The following is a 21,338-nucleotide window of genomic DNA, read 5'->3' on the forward strand; positions in this document are numbered from 1 at the left end:
TTTGCACACATACACCAAGATATTTTTTTAAGTGCTTCCTTGTCTGTCATATGTAGCTGTTATAAATGGAAATCACTGTCCTTTCTATAAAGTTAACCTAAAGGATAGTGCAGATACACTCTGAAATACAAGTAGAGCCAAAATACCAAATCTAAAGCATATGCAACTTGTTAGTACTGCCAGGAATTTTGTTGCATTTGGCTTCTCTAAATTCAGATAGTAGGTACACAACGTTGGGCTTCCTGGGGTTTGAAGTTAGTGCATAGTTTGTCTTGATCTTACAAGTCAGTCTATAAAATTCCCTGCCTGCCTAGTTATGCATGTACTTTATAACAGACAATAGCATACAGAAATTCTTAAAATCACTTTCTTAAAATCCAAAGACTATTTGCCCATTTAGAGCCTGGAAGCATAGTGTTAAAAGGTACTACCTTTCTATGCTGCATTTGTATATTGCTCCATAAAATCAATTGAATACAAGAGTTTGGACTCATGATATAAAAGTGCTTCATGAATGGCAAAGGGTTTGTTCAGATTGTTACTTCCCCTGCAAGTCTCTCAGTATAGCATACTGGAAAACAGGAAGCTAACAAAGTTGAGTGTTCAATCAAGCAAACCAACAGGAAACCAATATAGATTTTGGCAGTATAACCTCAGGCCAAGGTTTAAGTCTATTCAAAGGTATATTAGTGAGATTTCTTTATGGATAAAAAGGTGACTACCATAGACTGCAGGTATTGATTACAATTTTTATATTTCATTACCACATGATCAACAATGAACTCCTAGAATATGGCCAATGTAAGCAAGTACTGTGGAAGATATATAGTAGTTCCGCCTTATCCTCAGTGATAAAAGTTACCATAGTTCTTAGCAACCTGAGCATATGATTTTTTTCTTTCCTTAGTAAGTCAAGAACTTTCACCTTTTCACTTAAAGGAAGCACTTTACGGCTTCTCTTTGGCATATCTGAATTGCCAGCAGCACTACTCTTGCACTTTGAGGCCGTTATTAAGTAAAATAAGAGTTATTGAACACAAGCACTGAGATACCATGACAGTTGATCTGATAACCAAGTCAGCTACTAAATGACTACAGCAGGGATACACTGGACAAAGGGATGATTCACTTCTTGGGCAGATGGAGTGGGACAGTGAGAGATTTCATCATGCTGCTCAGAACAGCATGCAATTTAAAACTTATGAATTGTTCATTTCTGGAATTTTCCATTTAATATTTTCAGATCACAGTTGACCCCAGGTAACTGAAGCTGTGAAAGTGAAACCTCAGATAAGGGTGGACTACTGTAATTAAATGACATTGCCACTGATCAGGATAGAATAAAGTGCTGTATTTGTTAAGTAAACACTTTGAATATCAATTTTCTTATTTTTAAAAATTGAGATAAAATACCTGGCTTTCCACTTGAAACAGTTATAAAGATTTATCAAGATAATGTATTACAGGGCCAGCCCAGCTGGCCTACTGGTTAAGTTTGGCATGCTCTGCTTTGGCAGCCCAGGTTTGGCTCCTGGGCGTGAACCTATACCACTCGTCTGTCAGTGGCCATGCTGTGGCAGCAGCTCACATTCAAAAAGAGGAAGATTGGCAACAGATGTTAGCTCAGGGCGACTCTTCCTCAGCAAAAAAAAAAAAAAAAAAAAAAAGATAATATATTACACTTATGAAACTTAAGACATTATTTATTTAAAATTATTCTTTCCAAAAACAACTTAAGAAAGATGATGATGATTCTATTTAAGATGATGTCTTTTGGAGTACAGTAGTAAAACGTTATAAAGTTGATAGGCAAACTGAAATGCTAGACATTGAAGGTCAAAGACAAATAATCCAGCATTTCTAAGGAATGCAGGTCACCAATGGTGGTAAATCATTCTTGTTAATGTTGAACAATCAGGCATGGAGAAATCTTGATAGCAAAATGGTAAGTCAAAATGATGCAAGTGGTTCTGCAAACAGTGCTTTTAACCTGTAACTAGATGAAAATGATGAATCATCTCTGTTTATGTGAACAGAAACTCCCACTTCTACCCTGCCTACAGCACAGGTCGGCCTCCTTTGACTGAGCCAAGTATGGTCCCTTTGGGCCAGGTACCATGCTAAGTATTTACATACATTACTTCAATTAATATTTCTCAAAACACTCTAAAGTACTACTCCCTGTTTATCAGATGAGTCAACTAAAGAGAGTGTAGCCTCTAAGCCTATACAACCGGGAAGAGGAGTAGATGGAATTCAAATTCCATGAACTAAGCTCCCAACCATTTTGCTGTCCTCCTGTCTAAGCTCCAAATCCTAGTTCTTATAATAATAGCCTATTGAAGCTATTATAAAAATAAGGATAAGTTAGGAATATACATCTTGTACTGGGTTGATAGTGTCCCCCCCAAAATTCATATCAACCTGGAAACTCAGAATGTGACCTAGGGTCTTTGCAGATGTTACTCCTTAAGATTGAAGTCATATTGAAATAGAGTGAGCTCTAAATCCAATTTGACTGAAGTCCTTATAAGAAAAAGGAGAAAAGACACAGGGACATACAGTGACATATGGGCAGAATGCCTTACGATAGGCAGAGATTGGATTCATGCTGCCACAAACCAAGAAAAAGCAAAGATTGCTGGCAACCACCAGAAGTTAGGAGAGAGGCATAGAACATATTCTTCCTCTGAGCCCTCAAGAAGCAATCAAACCTGCTAACACCTTGGTTTTGGACTTCTGGCCTCCTGGAACGGAGGAAGAATAAATTTCTGTTGTTTTAAGCCACCCAGTCTGTGGTACTTGGTTACAGCAGCCTTAAAAAACCAATATACTTCTATATATTCATATAATCTGTAAGTAGACATAGTCTCTATATAATTGTATAAGACATACTTATTTTTATAGTGGTATACTGTGTATGCCAGTTATTTAATAAAAGTTATTTTATTTAGACATCATAATCTTATGGTGTAAGTTTCATCTCCATTTTACAGATGAGAGAACAAACTCAGAGAATTAAGCGACTTGCCCAAAATTAAACTAAATAGTTAATAGCAAAGCCAATTTGCCGTCTGTGTCTATTTTGGGCCTCTTATACCTTTGATTTTGATTCCATGCCCTCATTCGTCCTAAGAGATCCTAGCCCATCTATCTTGTCTTCTTTCCCACTCTTATCTTAATCTGTCCTTCTCTCTCTCCCTCCCTACGAATGTACTCTCTCCAATCTAAAAATTCTCACCCTTTGCCCATTTTCATTCAGCCTACATTTGGCCAAAAGTCTGAAATAGAGTCCATGTTGCTTGTTCTACTCTCTCACCACCTTCTTTGGGCACATCTCCTTGATATTGGACTGCAGCTTTCACCACCCTACTGAAACTGGTGTGTCTCACATAAAACCATTCAACTTCCAAATAGGGCCTTTTCTCTGAAAACTTAATCCACTCAAATTAGGCTACTCTCTGCTCACATTTTCCTCTTTTCTTGTTTTTGCTCATGGTGTGTTTCTTTTCTTTGGAAAGACCTGCTCTGCTTGTCCCAATTTTACTTGATTGAAGTCTTACTTCAATCAAGGGTTTAATTCAATCATTTAAGGTCAATTCAACAAATATTTGTCGGGTACTTAAATTACTACTATGTTCCAGGCTCTGGTTCTAGGTACTAGGGATAAAATGAGAATCAGACATAGTCTCCACTCTTGAATTTAATGTTGATTCATTAAATTTTATCTAATTTATATGATTTAATTAATTTTTAGAATAAATTCATTAGGTTTCCTCTATAAGCAGTTCCTGATTCCTGCCAACTGAAAGTGATTTCAATTCTGTTCTGGGGATCTGGAAAATTTGCTCTGTTATCATAGCCTTTTCACCACCGCTGTACTTAATGCCTCCCTTGAGGGCCATGGTACATTCACTCTGATCTGACAGTTTCTTGAGGACATATGGATTCCTGCAGAAATAAAAACTCCTTGCATGGAAAGACTTGTCTTTTCATCTTTTGATGTCTTCTCCAGAGCCTATAAATATTGAATTCATGTTCAATTAAATTGAATATGGGGGAAATCATGAGATATTAAAAAATGAATAGGGAGAACTTAAAACTTAAAGAAAGGGAACAGGTGAAAAATATTTACCTACAAAATGTGAAACAAAATGAGACAAGTTTAGGAATTAATTAGAGCAAATACTAGGTTGGCAGTTTGTGGAGCTTGATCTAGATAAGGATAGAAACTAGGTTACCTTTCAAGTCTGCAAAGCTGTGTTCTGTAACTAAGCTCTATAACCTGTGATATACCTGCCGTGAGGGTGGGAAACTTGATCTGTTTTCTTCATTGTTATATCTTCATTGTCTAACTTATTGTTGAAAAAATGAATTAGTAAAATTCCACTCTAAGTATCCTAGCATAGGAAAGTAAATCTTAATGTTATCAGGATCTGCTCTTTATTCCTGGTTAACCACCTGTTTCTCTTTGTAGTGGGATTAGCTCCTGCCCACAGGTGGAAACATTTAAAACTAATCCTGGTGGAGACAGACTGTGGCTTAATTTAAGAGTCCATCTTCCCAAGAGTGTTTCCTATTTGATCCCTGATTGCCTGGATGGTGGTGACTACCCCTTTCCAATACCTTGCTTTGACTTCACTTAACTGCCTGAGGCCTTATTTCCTCTGGCTTCCCATTTCTTCCATTTCTCTGCTTTCCAGACTTTGGATCAATACATTGATTGACCTCTGGTTTTGGTATACATTTTTCTTTTGATCCTTGGTTCCATTTAGACCACTTCTGGGTCTAGAACAATCGCATGTGTTTCAGTTTTTATTACCTACATTAGTTCTCCTGGGCCTCCCTTAATTATCTACTGCCATTCTTGGATCCCAAGTTACCACTGAAGAAGAAACTAACAACCAAAGTTATAGAAAATAGAATCATAGTAAATAAAAAATCATTGGTTTGGAAACATGTGGGACCAAAATTGGCATTCTCCTTGCTTAGAGGAAATGGTGAATTAGACATGTTGGAGGTATCAAATGATGAAATTAGAATATTGAGTGTGGTAAATATTTATTCAGTATAATGCTCACTCAAAAATTTTCCCAGGATCTTCTTGGGCACATGTGCTAGTTGAAAAAACATTACTGATCATAAATGCTGCATCAAGCTAATATCTGAGCCAAAATATATATTTTCACAAGAAACCATAACTCTAAAAAAGGCACACACTTTTGCGAGTATGGATGTCTTCCTAACCCTCGGATGCCTGGGAAGCCTGAAAAAAATAACGTGGTCATGGGTGTAGTAAACTCTCAATTATATCATGTGCAAAAATAATAGAGGTAGCTACATATGTGGAACATTCAGACACCCCCTGCATTATGGTGATTCTTATTCAGGCTACTGGGTTAAAGTGATTGACCAAACGGCATCAAGAAGGCTTTTGTTACTGTAGTACATTAAATGGGATATTGGTGATATTTACATCTTTTTCTATCAAAGAACAAATTAGGTAAAAATCATTCAATTGACATAGAAGAGATCCCACTTAATATTATTTCTCTCCTTATTTTTATTTTATTTTTTTGTGAGGAAGATCAGCCCTGAGCTAACATCCATGCCAATCCTCCTCTTTTTGCTGAGGAAGACCAGCCCTGGGCTAACATCCGTGCCCATCTTCCTCTATATGGGACACCACCACAGCATAGCCTGACAAGCGGTGCATCGGTGCCGCCCAGGATCCGAACCCTGGCCGCCGGCAATGGAGTGTGCGCACTTAACCAATATGCCACAGGGCCGGCCCTAATTCTCTCTTTAAAAGAAGTGAGACACTTTGAGTTTATCTTCTCTACCTTTACTTTTTTTTTTTTTCTTTTTTGGTGAGGAAGATTGGCCCTGAGCTAACATCTGTTGTCAATCGTCCTCTTTTTGCTGAGGAAGAGTGGCTCTGAGCTAACATCTGTGCGCGTCTTCCTGTATGTGGGATGCCGCCACAGCATGCCTTGATGAGCGGTGCGTTGGTCCATGCCTGGGATTTGAACCTGCAAACCCCGGGTGGCCAAAGCAGAGCATGCAGACTTAACTACTACACTACCATGCCAGCCCCTCTACCTCTACTTTTAACCTTGTTTATATGCTTATTTTTATCAAAAACCATCTCAGGAATTTTCACAATAAATCCAAGTGACTCCTAAGCAACAATTATTGTTTATTGGATGAATTATACATGATATAAAACTACTAGTAAACTTTGTGTTGGAATTCTTTAAGGGCATATTTAAGACTGAGATTCATGGAATTTTGAATCTATTTTGAACCATAGAGCTTGAATGGTCTAGAGTTTAACATTAAACTTATAGAACGGAAACTTGGTATTTGAATCTTGGCTTGTGATGATTTTGTTTGTCACCAAAAGTGAAAGTAGTTTAGTGTAATGGAAACAGCATGACTTTAGGAGTCAGGAAACTTGAATTTGTAGTCCTAAGTCTTGTCACTAAGTCATATGGCTTTAGTCAAGTTATTTTATCAGATCCTTCATTTAAAATGTGAGGTATTTAGTTTTTAAATTTACAGATTCTTAAGTTCTTGGAAACCTTAACTTTTGGCTCTACTTCAATTTCCTTTAGCTGAAAATTTAAGAGGGTTTATTAATTCATTTAATAAACATGAAATGAACACTTAGTATATGCAAGGATTTTGTCGCACTTTATGAGAAAGAAAAATATAAGCCCAAAGCATCCACATCTCAAATAGAACATAAGGGTGGTAGCATACTAATTGATGTGTGGTTGACAAAGTACAGAAAACTTTGTTGACCAATTTCCAAGCGTTTTATCCTTTCAACCCTGACCCTTTTCTCACTCCCTACTAATATCCTGCAAAATATCATTTCTCTTTCCCAGAGAACCCAGTCCAATTAATGTTATCACAGAATGCTTGGCCCAGTTGTCTAGCACTGCCACACTTCGCCTGACTTGATTCCTGATAACTAGTCAAGAACAATTTCCAACTCTCTCCTATCTACAGTGAGTACTGAGACAGGCTATTGGATAAGAATGTTGGATACAGTTCTCTGTCTCGCCTTTTGACCTGGCTGGAAGGGGTATTTTATTATTATTTATTATTATATTGTTGCCTCTGCATTCTCCAAAGTTGGCACCTGAACTAGAAATGTTTGCGATCAATTTTTCAATTACTATCACCGTCTTAGATTTATTGAGCCCATATTACATACAACAATATTTAAACTAGTTTGTGTGCTTTGGAATTCCAATAAAGGTCCTAGAAATACATATATCTAGGAGGAATGTTAGAAACAAAGTCCAATCTGCTGCCTTTATGCAAATGAGAAAACTGATTAATTGGCTTGCTGAAGGCCAGAGCAAGTCAGTGATAGAAGAAATGTGCACCAGTAATGGTTCCTGTTAGAAGCAAGTTGAATGTGAAAGATCCTCTCTGTATCACCTTCTATATGCCAAGCATTGTTGTCAGAACTTGACTTGACTTGACTCATTTAATCCTCATAACAACGCTCTTATGCCTGCTTTACGAATTAGGCAAGTTAGGTAGTACAGAGAAATGAGAGAGTTTTCCAAGGTTACATAGCTAGTAAACCACAGATCTAGGGTTTGAACCCAGACAGTGAGACCCCAGAGTTCCTGTTCTGAGTTACTAGCTACCTCTTCACAGCTGCAGGAATAAAACAATCCTTACCATACATTCAACTTTGTGGAGTCTCCCTTAATATTTACAATGAAAATTATTTTGTATTTTTAATGAAGTTTTTTTTTAATTTTTTGTTTCAAAAATTTTTGAATTTTAAGTTTTATTCATGCCCTTGTCTTCAAATGAACAAATCATATTGGATTTCTGACTCTGCTGAACTCCTGGTCAAATGTTATTTTTCAGAAATACAAAGGTTACAGAGTTATAGAATATGTAGGTGTATATCTATGTACTTAAAGAAATTTAATTATTTAGGTTAGGCTACTACTTTCTTGTGAATAGCTTTGAAACATCCAATTACTCTGTAACACAAGCACAAAGGTCTCTATAAAAGATTGGTATACTAATTTGCTGAGAAGTAAACTAGATGAAGAATTGTGGGTGTGTCCTTTCTGCACCCTTTCTTACTGAAAGTAGAACTCCACGTTGAAGTTAATTTCTTTTTAAAAGCCTGTAAACCGGCACATATGGATTCAATTACTTAATTGCCCTCCGAGTTGTGATGACAGTTACTTCTACCAATTTGAGGCAGTCTGGCAGATCTCTACATGCAAACGGAATGATGGCTCCTCTGTCTGACCCTTTGTCCTCTTGGGAAGAAGCCAGTCTTAGCAGCTGCAGTTGGGTGAGTGCTGCACGGGAGTGTGTTTGAAGGAAAAAACGTTTATGGTAATCTACTCTTTTGAGAAAGAAAAGAATAAAGTGCGAAGTAAAAGGGAAAAAATGGGCAGATGTAGAGAGAGCAAGAAGCGGAGGGAGCAAGACAAAGGGAAAGCTCAAGAGAGAGAGCTTGAGTGCTAAGGAATTTCACTGGAAGCTTTACTTGTTTACTTTTAGGAAAATCTGTTCTGCAAATTTAGTTACCACACCACATGGTTGCTCCTGGTAAAATGTAACACTAAAGCCATACCAAGTTAAAGGAATTTAAGGAAGTCATAGAGCTGGAATTACAATCTCGTGGAAACAACTTTAAATTTTGAAAATACTTTGCTAGTCATCCAATCGTGCCTCAGCCTGAGAGGCAGAGAGGGTAGTTAACATAACAATGTTTCCTCCTGATTGTAGCAGAGGACAATGGAGTGTTATTTTCCTTAAAGTCTCACCTTAAAAATAAAATTGACAAAGGCGATCAACCTTCTCACTTTGTTTTCTGCTGAATCTCTGCTCTGTTGCTCTGATTCCATTTTAGTCTCATTCTTTTTTTTCCCCATCTAATGCAGGAGGATTTATATCAGCAAAATAGAGTGGAAGGAAAATCTCGAGGCAGAATTACTAAGGAGATGGCTTTCTCCTCTATCCTTTTAGAGACCATATTCCTTTACTTTTAATGATTTTTCAATGCTCCTTATAGGTTAAGCACAGATATTGCTAGGTGTAGCCCAGATAAACTATCCCTCAAATTGTCACAAAGGTCAGTGTTAGCAAGATTCTCCTTGCTTTTATATGCCCACTACTGTTGATTAATGAAAGGTAATACATATTTTATTCCCTCACCAATGGTTTTTCCTTCTCCACCTGGGAGTAAGAGTTGACCAAATACTAGCCAGCCCCTCTTGAACACAGACCAAGACCTAACATTTTCAACACAGACCAAGACCTAATATTTTCAACATAAATATTTCATTGTTACCGAACGAATGAGGCTCGTTTTTGCCTATTGCCCCGAAAGCCGATCACCAACATGATGAGATTGCAGCAGAGAGAGGATTTAATCACAAGGTAGCCAAGTGAGGAAAAAAGAACAAGTCTCAAATCCGCCTCCATGAAAATGGAGACTTAGGGATATTTACGAGGTGAGGTGGGCAAGGCTGTCTGAAATGTGGAGACAGGTGATTGGAGGTGAGGAGAAGTAAGGTAAGTGATCTGTGCAAGCGTAGTCAAACTTCATGTCTCTTCATAGGATGCACATTCACAAAATGGTGGCATTAGCATGATCTGAGGGTGGAGTTTTTACCATCTTGACATCAAAAAGTTCACTTGTGAGCATTTGTGCAGGCCCAGTTGATGGGTTGGTAGTCTCAACCGGCTTGAACTGGACAAGGGGTCCTAATTCCTGAAAAACAGCTCAAACATCTGTTACCATGGTGACCCATGCACCAGGGAGATGTTATCTATAGGAATCTAGTTGGAGTAGGATAGTATATTGCCTAAGCAGCACAGTTAACAATGGGTGGGTGAACAACTAAAACCTATAATTAGTAATTGCAAAAAAATAAAAAACAAAAAAGAAAACTTTAGTTACTAGCTACCTAATCATCAATGGCTGACTGTTTGCCGGTTTCAGCATTACTAATGGCAATGGTGCTATTCAAGTAGCATACTTTTTACATAGGATAAACTGATGGATAAATAAGAATACCAACATGACATCATGGTCTAACTTCAACTAACGACTTAACAAGCAAGTGTACTGTCTGAGTTATATAGGTATAAGACAGTGACTGCATACAGCTTTTTGGGAAGTTAAATCATCCTTGAAATTTTATCATTTGGCAGAGAAGTTCAGTTCCCCAATAACAAATGTTTTAATAATAAAAATAGCAACAATTTACTGAGCTCATGGGATGTGATAAGCACCATTAGTGTATGATTATTCTACATTATCCACAACAACACTAGGAGGTAGAAACTATTGTTTCTCCATCTTACTGGCAGTGAAATTGAGCCACAGAGAACTTAATAACTTGCCTGTCTCCACAGGGCTAAGGGACAGAGTTAGGAAGAGAATCCAGAGTCCATATTCCTAACCACTGTGTTAACCAGCAATTTCTGACTATGTAGATGGTTTACCGATATGGAAATTATTCTCAACACAACATGGTTCTGCTATGCTGGACATGTACACAGGATGAGTTAACATTAGGAATGTCAAAATAAATGTGTCATGAGCTCAAGTAAAATGGAGAATTCCATGGAAAAGGTGAGGGGAGAGTAGAAGAAATGGCTTAAAGTTTGCCTAAGCTTCCAAGAGAGCATGGATAGCATGAACTCATCTTGACAACAAAAACAAGAACCAAACAACAACCCCACCCTATGTATGTATATCAGAAGAAAAAAAAATGAGATGTATATGTAGTTATCAGTGGTTATCTTTACGTAGTGGAATTGTAAGTGCCTTTTCTTCTTTGAGTTTTTTTTGTATTATCTACAGAAAGCATGTATTGCTTGTGCAATTAAAAATAATTTGTTGAACATTGTTGAAACTTGGGGTCCATTATACTACTCTTTCTTCTTTTGTTTATGTCTAAAATTTCCGTAATAGTTTAGAAATAATTTTAGAAAACAAAAATAGCTTGAAACACAGACTAAAACTCCAAATGGCTGCTGGGGCTTGTTGGGGATAAGTGTGACCAAAAGAATAGCCTGGAATATGCTTATAGAAAAGATGCTCTTCTTGAGCAAAGATTACATTGAGTCTCAGAAGAGAAGTCATAAATGGGCAGAGGAATTTTGAATAGATTTCCCACTGAGAAGAAAATCAAATATGGCACTAATTCCTTCCAAGTCCTTTGTAGTGTGACCTGTCTGTCCTTCCTTCCTACTCCTCCTTTTCCCTCACTACGTTCCACTGTTTATAAAACACAGAGTTTCCTGCCACAGGGTCTTTGCACCTGCTGTTTTCCCTTCTTGAAATTCTCTTCCTCAGATCTTCTTCACATGGATAGTGATAGGGTTCAGAACACATTACCCAAAAATATGGCACCTTGTCATATTAAATATTTTAAGCTAGAGGGATTTGAGAAAATGGCGGAAGGAGGAATATTACTCTGACTTTCCCTCCTCCCTTCTCCCATGAAACAGGTCATAAAATCCTCATGTGAGAGGTGCCCTCCCTATACCTGGAGGACAGGAGCACCCTTATCTCAAAAGACAAAGGGACACCAAGCAGATTCCTAACAAACAACCCTTGCTAAGTTTCTTCCAGTTTACTACATTTAGCTCATACTCTCTAACCTATCATATTCCTACACGACTGCTAACTCTTCACCAACGTAGCATAAAAGTACTCGGGTCTGACCGTTTCTTTGGGTCTTTGTTTCCTTTAGAAGGCTCCGTGTCATGTAAAACTTGTATTAAATAAATGTGTATGCTTTTCTCCTGTTGCTCTGTCAGTTTAATTTTCAGACCCAACCAGGGACCCTAAGAGGGTCGAGGAAAACTGTTTCCTTTCCTACAGTAGCTTTTCCTCCTGATCTCAGCCACTCCCTCTCTTTATATTCTCTCATATTGTTCTGTTTTCTTATCTTTGGAACATTTAATGCAATCTTGAATTTTTTAAAAATATATTTGTTTATTGAGTCTCTCCCCACTAGAATATAAACTCTTTGAAAATGGGACTGTTGTCTCTTGTGCTTCTTATTCTACCCAGGGACCCTGGAACAGTGCCTGGTACATAGTAGGCGCTCAATAAATCCTTGATGAATGATTGAATGAATGCAAAGACAGTCTCTGCATGAGCTCTGCCGCCTGCTGCTCCGTATTCACACTGTCAATCAGACTTGAACACCCAAGCATCTCAAGAACTCCAGAGTGCATTCTGGGTATGGAGAAGGGGGATTTGAAGATCCAGTTGTCACTGCAGAAAACCGGTCTACTTTTGCTATAATATTGCATGATAATACCTTAGCCTGTGTTTGTAAATACTAACCCTTGTTAGTCCCAAAAGCCTAACTCCAAGTAACAAAATGTAAAAAAGTTACATATGCATGGTGAGGGAGCTAATTTATTTTTAGTAATCATAAGGCAAAAAAAAAAAAAAGTTAAAGGACAAAGAACAAACGGAATATAACTTAGTTCTGCAATAAACAGTTAACTTTTGAGGGCTTTTACTGTACTGGGCAATGATATTTTCCAGAATAAATTCCATCTTCCTTGTATATGCTTCTATATTCTGACCACCCAAGCTACAGACCACTTTTATGACTCAACTACATTAAGCTCAGTGGAAAATGTTTATATCGTAATGTAGTTGGGAAGTTATTTTTCTAACTTTGTGAAAGCATCTAATTTGTGCGGCCTCCAGACAAAGGTAAGGGTTAAACCCCACAAGAGTACTGTGTCGCTGTGCATGCAGCCCAGGGCTGACTCATGTATGCTGAAGACTTGTCTGGTGGGTCACAAAATGCCAGACAGAGGGAGCCCTTCAAATATACTGTGTATTCCTTTTGTGTTCACAGACTCGGAAAACAACCGTCAACTGGCAAAGGTCACCTCTGGATTAATGACTGGTATGTTTAATTTATGCAAATATATAAAACTTCAATTTACATACTTTACAAATTAAATTAGTAGTACCCATTTCAGAGATTTTTGTAAAACCTGAGAAACTGAAACACTTTGGTCTGAAGAAATTAATTACTTTGGTTTAAAAATTGTCTAGGTTTTCAGATAATAAACTACAGAAGGTGTATTCAAAAGGCTTTTACATATTATTTTTGTTTCCTCTGAAATCTTAAGGTTTAAACATGAGGAAGTATTTTAATTCAATTGTTATTTTATCATGTTGGCAAAACTGCCTGTCTTATTCTCTATGGAACTTGCCTGCACCAACAGGAGAGTCAAATATGGGATGTATGACAGTAACTTACCTTCCTAGTTTGGCAGTAGGACTCCCAACCAATTACACTTGAGCCTCCTTTTTGATTTTGGAATTTTGAACCATAGATCTTTCTGCACCCACTCCAAACTTGATAAGACTTAAAGAGTGTAAAAAAAGTACGAGGATCAAGAGAAAATGACTCATAATCCTACCACTTAGAGGCAGTTGCTATTAATATTTTGGAATAGTCCTTCCTTTCTTTAAAAATATTTTCCCCTATTCTTCTCTTTCTTACGTTGCCCCATATTCTGATGAAAATGTTACTCTACACATTTGATGATTGACTTGTTGTTCTATCGTTTTGTATTTCAGCATGAGAGTATTAGGTTTGGCTAAATTTTATCCTGTAATGGATAGCCTTAAAAAAAATTGTGCCTAGTTTTTAGATGATTTTCTTTTTTTTCCACTGGTAACTCAGAATAATTTATAAATAAATAAAAAAGAATTTATAGAAAAAATAAATATTCTGCTATAAATTGCATTATGCCAAATTAGGAGAATACGTGATATTCATTTCTAGAGAGAGAAGCAAAAACTTAGGAAAGATTCCCCCCAATTAATGGAGTTTCTTTGGGGAGGAATCCAGGTTTTGAGTAGAATATACAGTAAAGGAATTAGGATAAGACTGTTAATAACTTCCAGCTATTAAAATTGGTGCTCAGACTCGTGGAAGACCAGCGTTCAACTTCTCAGTAGTTTTCATTTGTGTATAAAAAATAATGTTGTGAATTAAGTCATGGAACAAAAGTCTATCAGACTGGCTTTATTTAACTCCACCTACATTGCTCAGTTGCAAAGCTGTTTCTGTTTTTCTTTGTCCTAGCATATGCCGAGATAAATGTAAGTGCCTTTTAGTGTAGTTGGTGTTAGTTTCATCCTTATTAAAAGAAAAACTTTTACCCTAATCTTAGCAGAATATGTTGACTATGTGGTGATGATGGGTAAGTCAAGAGTGCTTAGGCAGCGTGTGTGTGTGTGTGTGTGTCTGTGTGTGTGTAAGGGAAGGACTAATTCAGACTTAACTGAATTGCAGGCCTCTTCCTTCTTTGGCCATCCTCTTTCCAGCCATTTACCTCTCTGGAATTTATATAGGAAAAGTTAATTTGTAACTTAGAGAATCTTAAAATTATAGAGAGCTTATCATTTTTTAAAATAATATATAGATCTCTAGAGATGCAGGAAGAAAAAGAGCCAATATTCTTTCTATTGTCTTAAGGGATGGGGAGGAAGCATAGTCCAGACCTTTATGCTGAGGGGAAGTTTTTTCTGTTTTCTTTTTTTTTTTGGTGAGGAAGATTAACCCTGAGCTAACATCTGTTGCCAATCCTCCTCTTTTTGCTGAGGAAGATTGGGCCTGAGCTAACATCTGTTGCCAATCCTCCTCTTTTTGCTGAGGAAGATTCGCCCTGAGCTAACATCTGTGCCCATCTTCCTCCATTTTATGTGGGAGGCCTGCCACAGCATGGCTCGTAAGTGGTGCATGGGTCCATGCCCAGGATCCGAACCTGTGAACCCCTGGCCGTCAAAGCTGAGTGCCTGAACTTAATCACTACGCCACAGGGTCAGCCCCAGAAGGGAAGTTTTTTTAATCTCCCCAGATAGCTTGTCACCGTGGAGAATGTTGAAGTTACATCTCAGGCAGACATCTAGCTCCCAAAGTGTTTTCATATTGATGTCCTTTTTACTTTTTCAGTGTTTTCATGAGTTGTACTTAAATACATAGATCTACAATTTCTCATTTAAAAGGCTCTTCCAGTAAGTGTAATTGAATAAAGCATTTTGAAATAGACTTGGCTATTGTCACAAAATAGTCAACGAACATTAACTTTAAAAAACAACACAACACGGGCCGGCCCCGTGGCTTGGCGGTTAGGTGCGTGCACTCCGCTGCTGGCGGCCCGGGTTCAGATCCCGGGCGCGCACCGACACACCGCTTCTCCAGCCATGCTGAGGCCGCATCCCACATACAGCAACTAGAAGGATGTGCAACTATGACATACAACTATCTACTGGGGCTTTTGGGGGGAAAAATAAATAAATAAAATCTTTAAAAAAAAAAAAACACAACAAATAACTTTATGTCTCTCTTAACTACCTAAAATGCTTATTAAGGCTATCTCTACTATTTTGGCATCAGGTACTTTCAAGAAGCTCAACTCTTAAAGCCATTAGCATTTCATGATTTAGAATTATCCAAACAAATTTAGCCATCCATCTATGGTTTTATTTCCCAAACTTTTCCACTTGATCAAAAGAGAGCTTTAGCTATCAATCTAGAAGTACCTGGTTACCCAACAGTAGTGGTTAAACTAAAGAATAGAAACAAAACCAACTTTTGCTTTTGCAGAGAATGAGGTCTTCTCACTGTCTCTGCCATCAAATCAAATTGTCCTTGTCGAGGAAGACTTCCATGCCTCATAAACATTCTTTAAAAAGCAACACTTTTCAGCTTTGGAATGTGGATAGTAATATATATATATATAACGATTTCCCCCCAAGAGGCTGATCTTGTACCTTTTTATTCCTTCCTAGTGTGTTACATATTTTGACTCTTGCTACCAAATCAAGAAGCATTAAAACATTGCAATTTGCAGTGAGAAAGCAGATATTTATTTTCTAGTGGAAATCACTAGAGGAGATCACTAAAGAGTCTTCGCCTTGTCCCAAGCATCTGTGGTAGTGGTCCCCGTTGGACACGACATTCACCCAATTGCTGGGGCATATGTATGGGTAGTGTAGAAAATGTTTTATTGATGTCATTTACAGTGACATTTCATGTATGTGACAGGAAACATCATCCGTGTATTTCACATGGGAATGGAACCTGTATTTTTAAAAGAATGTGGACAATATCTCCTCATGTGTTTCTTTCTTTTTTATTCCCCTCTCTCTTCATTTATTTTAATTTTTAGATATCCTATTTTATTTCAATAAAGACAGTATAATATAGTAGTTAAGAGCCCTATAATCTGGAATCAGAATGATTGGGTACAAATTTTAGCTCGACCACATGTTAACTTTGTGTTCTTAAGTTTTTTCTCTGTAAATAAGAATTAAGTCTAATAGGAGAGAGGTGAGGAAGAAATGAGGGTGCAGGTAAAGGACTCAGTACAGGGCTGAGTGATAAAAAAGCTAGCTTTTATTATGAATGGTAGTCCTACTACATTTTAAACTACATTCAAGTTGAGACAACAATGGCTGGTGATGATGTAGTCATATGAGCGCAATTCTCAGGACGTTCAGTTCCTTTATTCTTGATAACGTGACCTGTTAATCCCGTTTCTTGCTGCCTGCTTCACCTGTCCTGGTATGGGGTATGTGAGGAGGGACAGAAGATTTGACAGTAAGAGGAAGGAACAAAACAGGGGCATTTTTATCTGGTGGCAGAAGCTAGGGGGACATGGCATCTCACACTGAATTGGGTAACATTAAGTTTTTCATGATTCCTTAGGAATCTTAGTGCTTTGATTGTAAATATCTAATGATTACCTTTCCAGAGCTCTGACTTCAGTCCTCTACCAGAAATGCAGTGTGTGGGAGCACAGTGATGTCTCCTTGATACTCAGCAATGTGACTTCCATTTCCTCAATCCCTTGCTCCCTGAAACACCCAGGTTCTCTCGCTCCTTCCTGTAGTGATGGATGTTGATGTCTGCCTTCTCCATTTAGCAGGGACTTGACTCAACCACAGCAAGTGGCGTCCAGTTCCTACATTTCCTTCAGCCCCTCTCTTTCAGATTGTCCCTCCTAGAGGTGGATGGTGCCCAAGGTAGAAATACCCAGAGACTTGCTGCTTATGAAAAGTAAGAATTGAAGTGCTCAGGAACCTAATGGAACTTGGTGGCACAAGCACCAGATGAACAGAAAATTTTGGTAATAGTCTCAATTCTGTCACTTACCTGCTGAGACAGACCTAGCATCATTTTCCTGTATGATCTTGATTATACAGGAAAGTCATGAAATCTCTTTAAGCCCCACTTTTATTACCTGTTAAATGAGTATATTACTTATCCATATTCTCTTGAAGCATCACTGTGAAATACTGAAAAATGAGAAAATTGATTTAACAGACCTTGGTTGCGTGTCTATTACATGTCATGTATTAAGACAATCTATACAAAGAGTTCCCAGAGCTGTAAATAACCATAAATATTAGCCAGTGCTTTTATTCTTGTGTGCTTTTGTTTTGATGAATCAGTAAGATGTGGAGAAGTAACATCTGTATGTTGAAATAAGAATTTGAGTCTTGGATGCAAGGAAGGAGTGTGGCTGAGCACAGGAGGAAACACCCACCTACACCCCCCATTGTACTTAAGCATGCTGGGTGGGCTGCCTTGGGCTCTTAGGAGAGCCTAGTTGGAAGCAAGGTAATTGTGGATGCCTTTTTCCCTCTCTTCTGACACAGCCAAAGCTCCTGGTTCCAAGGAGTCACTGATGATATAAATTCCAGGACACAGAAAACCATACTTTTCATAATGGGTTTCAGGCCCATTACTGGTAATAATTTAAAATTGTTTGAATTCATGGCTAAAGGGAGATGCTTCTGCTTTTCATTAAATGTCACTGAACAGGTGCTGAGCTCCGCAGTCTTTAATGCCTTCCACCCTCTGCTAAATCATATTTAAAAGTAAAATGTTTGAATTCCTCCAAAATTTCAAGTCACATTAAGGAGAGAGTTCAAATGAGTGCATGTTTTATAACCCCTCTTTTGCATCATTGGTTTAGATTTCAATGACAAAATTCTTTTCTCCTGGTGTAATATTGAGTAGAGATAAATGGTTGGAAAAAAATACAAATTTGTCTTTATTACATATGTAATTGCATAAAAATTCTGATAACACCATGCCTGCACCAAGATGTATTGAAAGGAAGGCTGCTCTGCTAGGAAATGTTTGAAGGAGATAAATTTGTGCCTAGGAGATGGGAGGTAATTACAAGACAAATGACTCGCACATCTGGTGGACTCATGGAGGGTTAAACTAAATATTTCAAGCTGTTATTTGGTCTGTTTACTCATGTTTATATGAGGCTAACAACTTCCACAACTGCCTTTCAGGCAGTGTTTAGTTGTCGGGCTCATTTGAGTTACTTCATGAGGAATATTTAGAAAAGAGAGAGTGGGGTTATCAAGGGTGGCTTGGGCTTCTCATGACCTAGGGAGAATTCTTGGTTCTACTGTTCTTCACTGAAGCTGTGGTGTAAAAATCACTGGGAGCAAAAGTAAAATCTTGTGATTTCTATAGATTCTTATAGGCTCAGTAGAAATTTTATGGTAATGAAGAACTTAGTCACTGAATGTTCTCCTTTGATTTTGAAGACTAACAGGCTTGTTTATTTATTTACGTTTAGAATTTTAATGAGTCAACTAAAAGCTTCTCTAAATGAGGTGTATATATTTGAAGTGATGATGATGTTCATGGATACATACGAGAATGTCTCAATTCTTAGGAGATGCATGCTAAAGTGAGCAGATGTGGAGTGGTATGTTGTTTGCAATATATTTTGAAATGTTTCAGCAAAAAAAATATAGAGATAGATAAAAGAAATGTGGCAAATTGTTAAAATATTGTTGAATCTAATTGTTTCGTAAATGTGTTCCATACACTGTTCTTCCAACTTTTTTGTGTTTGTAAATTTTCCGTAATAAAAGTTGGAAAAAACCCTTCTATTGATAATCACAAAATGCTAACTTAAGACTCAACTGGCAAACTTGGAAATATTTGGTAAATATATGTCCTATATAGGATTATTATCCTTAAAATATAAGTTACTTATGAATCAATGAGAACAAAGATGAACACTCCAATAAAAACTAGGCAAGGAAATGAACAGTCAAGTCACAAAAGGAAAAACAGAAATGAGCAATAAATATATAGAACTGTGTATTTATATAATTATATATTGATCTCATTATCAACAAAAATGTAATTTAAAGCATTATTAAAAGAATTATATAAATATATATAAAAGAATTATAATAACTATCATGCAGTTACTCTGAGTCAGGCATTATTCAAATATTTTCCCTTTGTTTTCACATTTAACTCTGGCAAAAGTCCTATGATGTGGAAACTATAACTTTTAATTATTTCCATTTTACAGAAGAGGAAACTAAACCCACAGAGGTTAAATTCCTTGTGGAAGACTACAGTGGGGAAACATTAGTAAGTATTGGAGTTAGGATTCACACTAAGACCATCCCTTTCTAGAACCTTCTCTCTTCACAACATGCTGTATGATATCTGATACTGATAAGAGTAGACATTCACAGTTAGTGTGTTAATAGAAACCACTTTAACCATCTTTCTGGGGGTAATTTGGCAATATGTATGGATCAAATGCCTTAAAAATGTATATAACCTTTGACCTAGTGATTTTAATTCTAGAAATTCTTCTAAGGAGTTAGAACAAGTGTGCAATGATGTTTATACAAGAATATTAACCTAGCACTGGTTATGTACTAAAAAATCAAAACTAAATGCCCAATAAATAGAGGACTGGTTAGATAAGTTATGGCTCAGCAATACAGTGGTATGTTAGGCAGCCATTAATAGGTCTATATTTATTAAAAGAAAAACATTTATAAAACATTGCAAATGGGGGAAAAAAATCAGGCTACAAAACATACTGTAGAGTATAATCCCATGTTGTTGAAAAAAAGAAGTACTTATAAGGTATATAGTATGTATATATTTGGAAGAATATAATACCAAAATTTTAACAATACTTGATCTTTAAATGGTAAGAGTACAGATCTTTCTCCTTGTTTTTATATGTACTTTAAAAATTTCCCCACAAAAATATATTTTTAATTATGCAATAAAAATAATTTTAAGGGCCGGCTCTGTGGTGTAGTGGTTAAGTTCGCTCGCCCAGCTTCAGCGCCCTGGGGTGTGCAGGTTCGGATCCCAGGCGTGGACCTACATACTGCTTATCAAGCCATGCTGTGGCAGGTGTCCCATATATAAAGTAGAGGAATATGGGCACAGATGTTAGCCCAGGGCCAATCTTCCTCAGCAAAAAGAGATGGATTGGCAACAGACGTTAGCTCAGGGCTAATCTTCCTCACCAAAAAAAAAATAATAATAAAAAAATAAATAATTTTAATGCAGCATATATAGTAAAACTGAATATTTGTCATGATGAATTTTAAAATTTTTATTGTGATAAAAACATTTAACATGAGAGCTACCCTCTTAATAGATTTTTAAGTGTTCAGTATAGTAATAGTTATCTTTAAGCACAATGTTGTATAGCAGATCTCTAAAACTTACTCATCTCGCATAACTGAAATTTTATACCTGTTGAGTGGCAACTCCCTATTCTCCCCTCCTCCGAACACCTGGCAACCACAATTCTATTCTTTGCTTCCATGAGCCAAGACTCTTTGAATATTTTAGATACCTCATATATGTAGAATCACGCAGTATTTGTCCTTCTGTGACTGACTTATTTCACTTAGCATAATGCCCTTATCCGACTTGTCACATATGGCAGAATTTCCTTCTTTTTTAAGGCTGAAAATATTTCATTGTATGTATATACCATGTTTTTTAAAATTCATTCATCAATCATTGGACATCTAGGTTGTTCCCATATCCTGGCTATTTTGAAAAGTGCAGCAATGAACATGGGAATGCAAATATCTCTTCATGATGAATTTTTTCTTTTAAGGAAAGTGTTTAAAATTATAATCCTGGAAACTAAAAACTGTGTGGTCCAGAAATTATTTACTTCAGTATGAGTGATCATACTTGATGTTTCTTTCTTTCCTCAACTCGGCCATTCATTGCTCTGTTTTCTCACTCATAAAGCAGGGTACTAACAGAAAAACTAGTCAGACCAGCTAGATAAGCTGTAGTTATGCCCCCACTGATTGCTTGGAGCCCTCTCTCTAGGCCTCTCTTTCTCACTTCCATTTTTCTCCACTGGCTTTTCTCTTAGGGGTATAAACATGCTCAAGTGTCTTTCTCTCACTGAAAAAAAATTTTTTTTTCTCTGGATTCTGTTGTCTCCTTTAACAA

The 21,338-nt window shown here is 37.1% G+C and overlaps 1 long non-coding RNA gene across 2 annotated transcripts in view; it reads left to right on the plus strand.

Annotated features, from left to right (window-relative positions):
• LOC147915797 (uncharacterized) overlaps positions 1-21,338 on the plus strand; it is an 87,450-nt gene that overhangs the window by 24,503 nt on the left and 41,609 nt on the right. The window contains exons 1-2 of one of the 2 annotated variants that reach the window (XR_015553786.1): positions 12,089-12,257; positions 12,894-12,944. This is a non-coding gene — a long non-coding RNA (uncharacterized LOC147915797). Of the gene's footprint in view, positions 1-12,088; positions 12,258-12,893; positions 12,945-21,338 lie in introns of those variants that run through there. The other variant, XR_015553787.1, reaches the window with a different exon arrangement.

This window comes from Ceratotherium simum, chromosome 12, assembly GCF_057802395.1.
Source record: "Ceratotherium simum simum isolate JZ-2026a chromosome 12, ASM5780239v1, whole genome shotgun sequence".
Classification (NCBI taxonomy): Eukaryota; Metazoa; Chordata; class Mammalia; order Perissodactyla; family Rhinocerotidae; genus Ceratotherium; species Ceratotherium simum.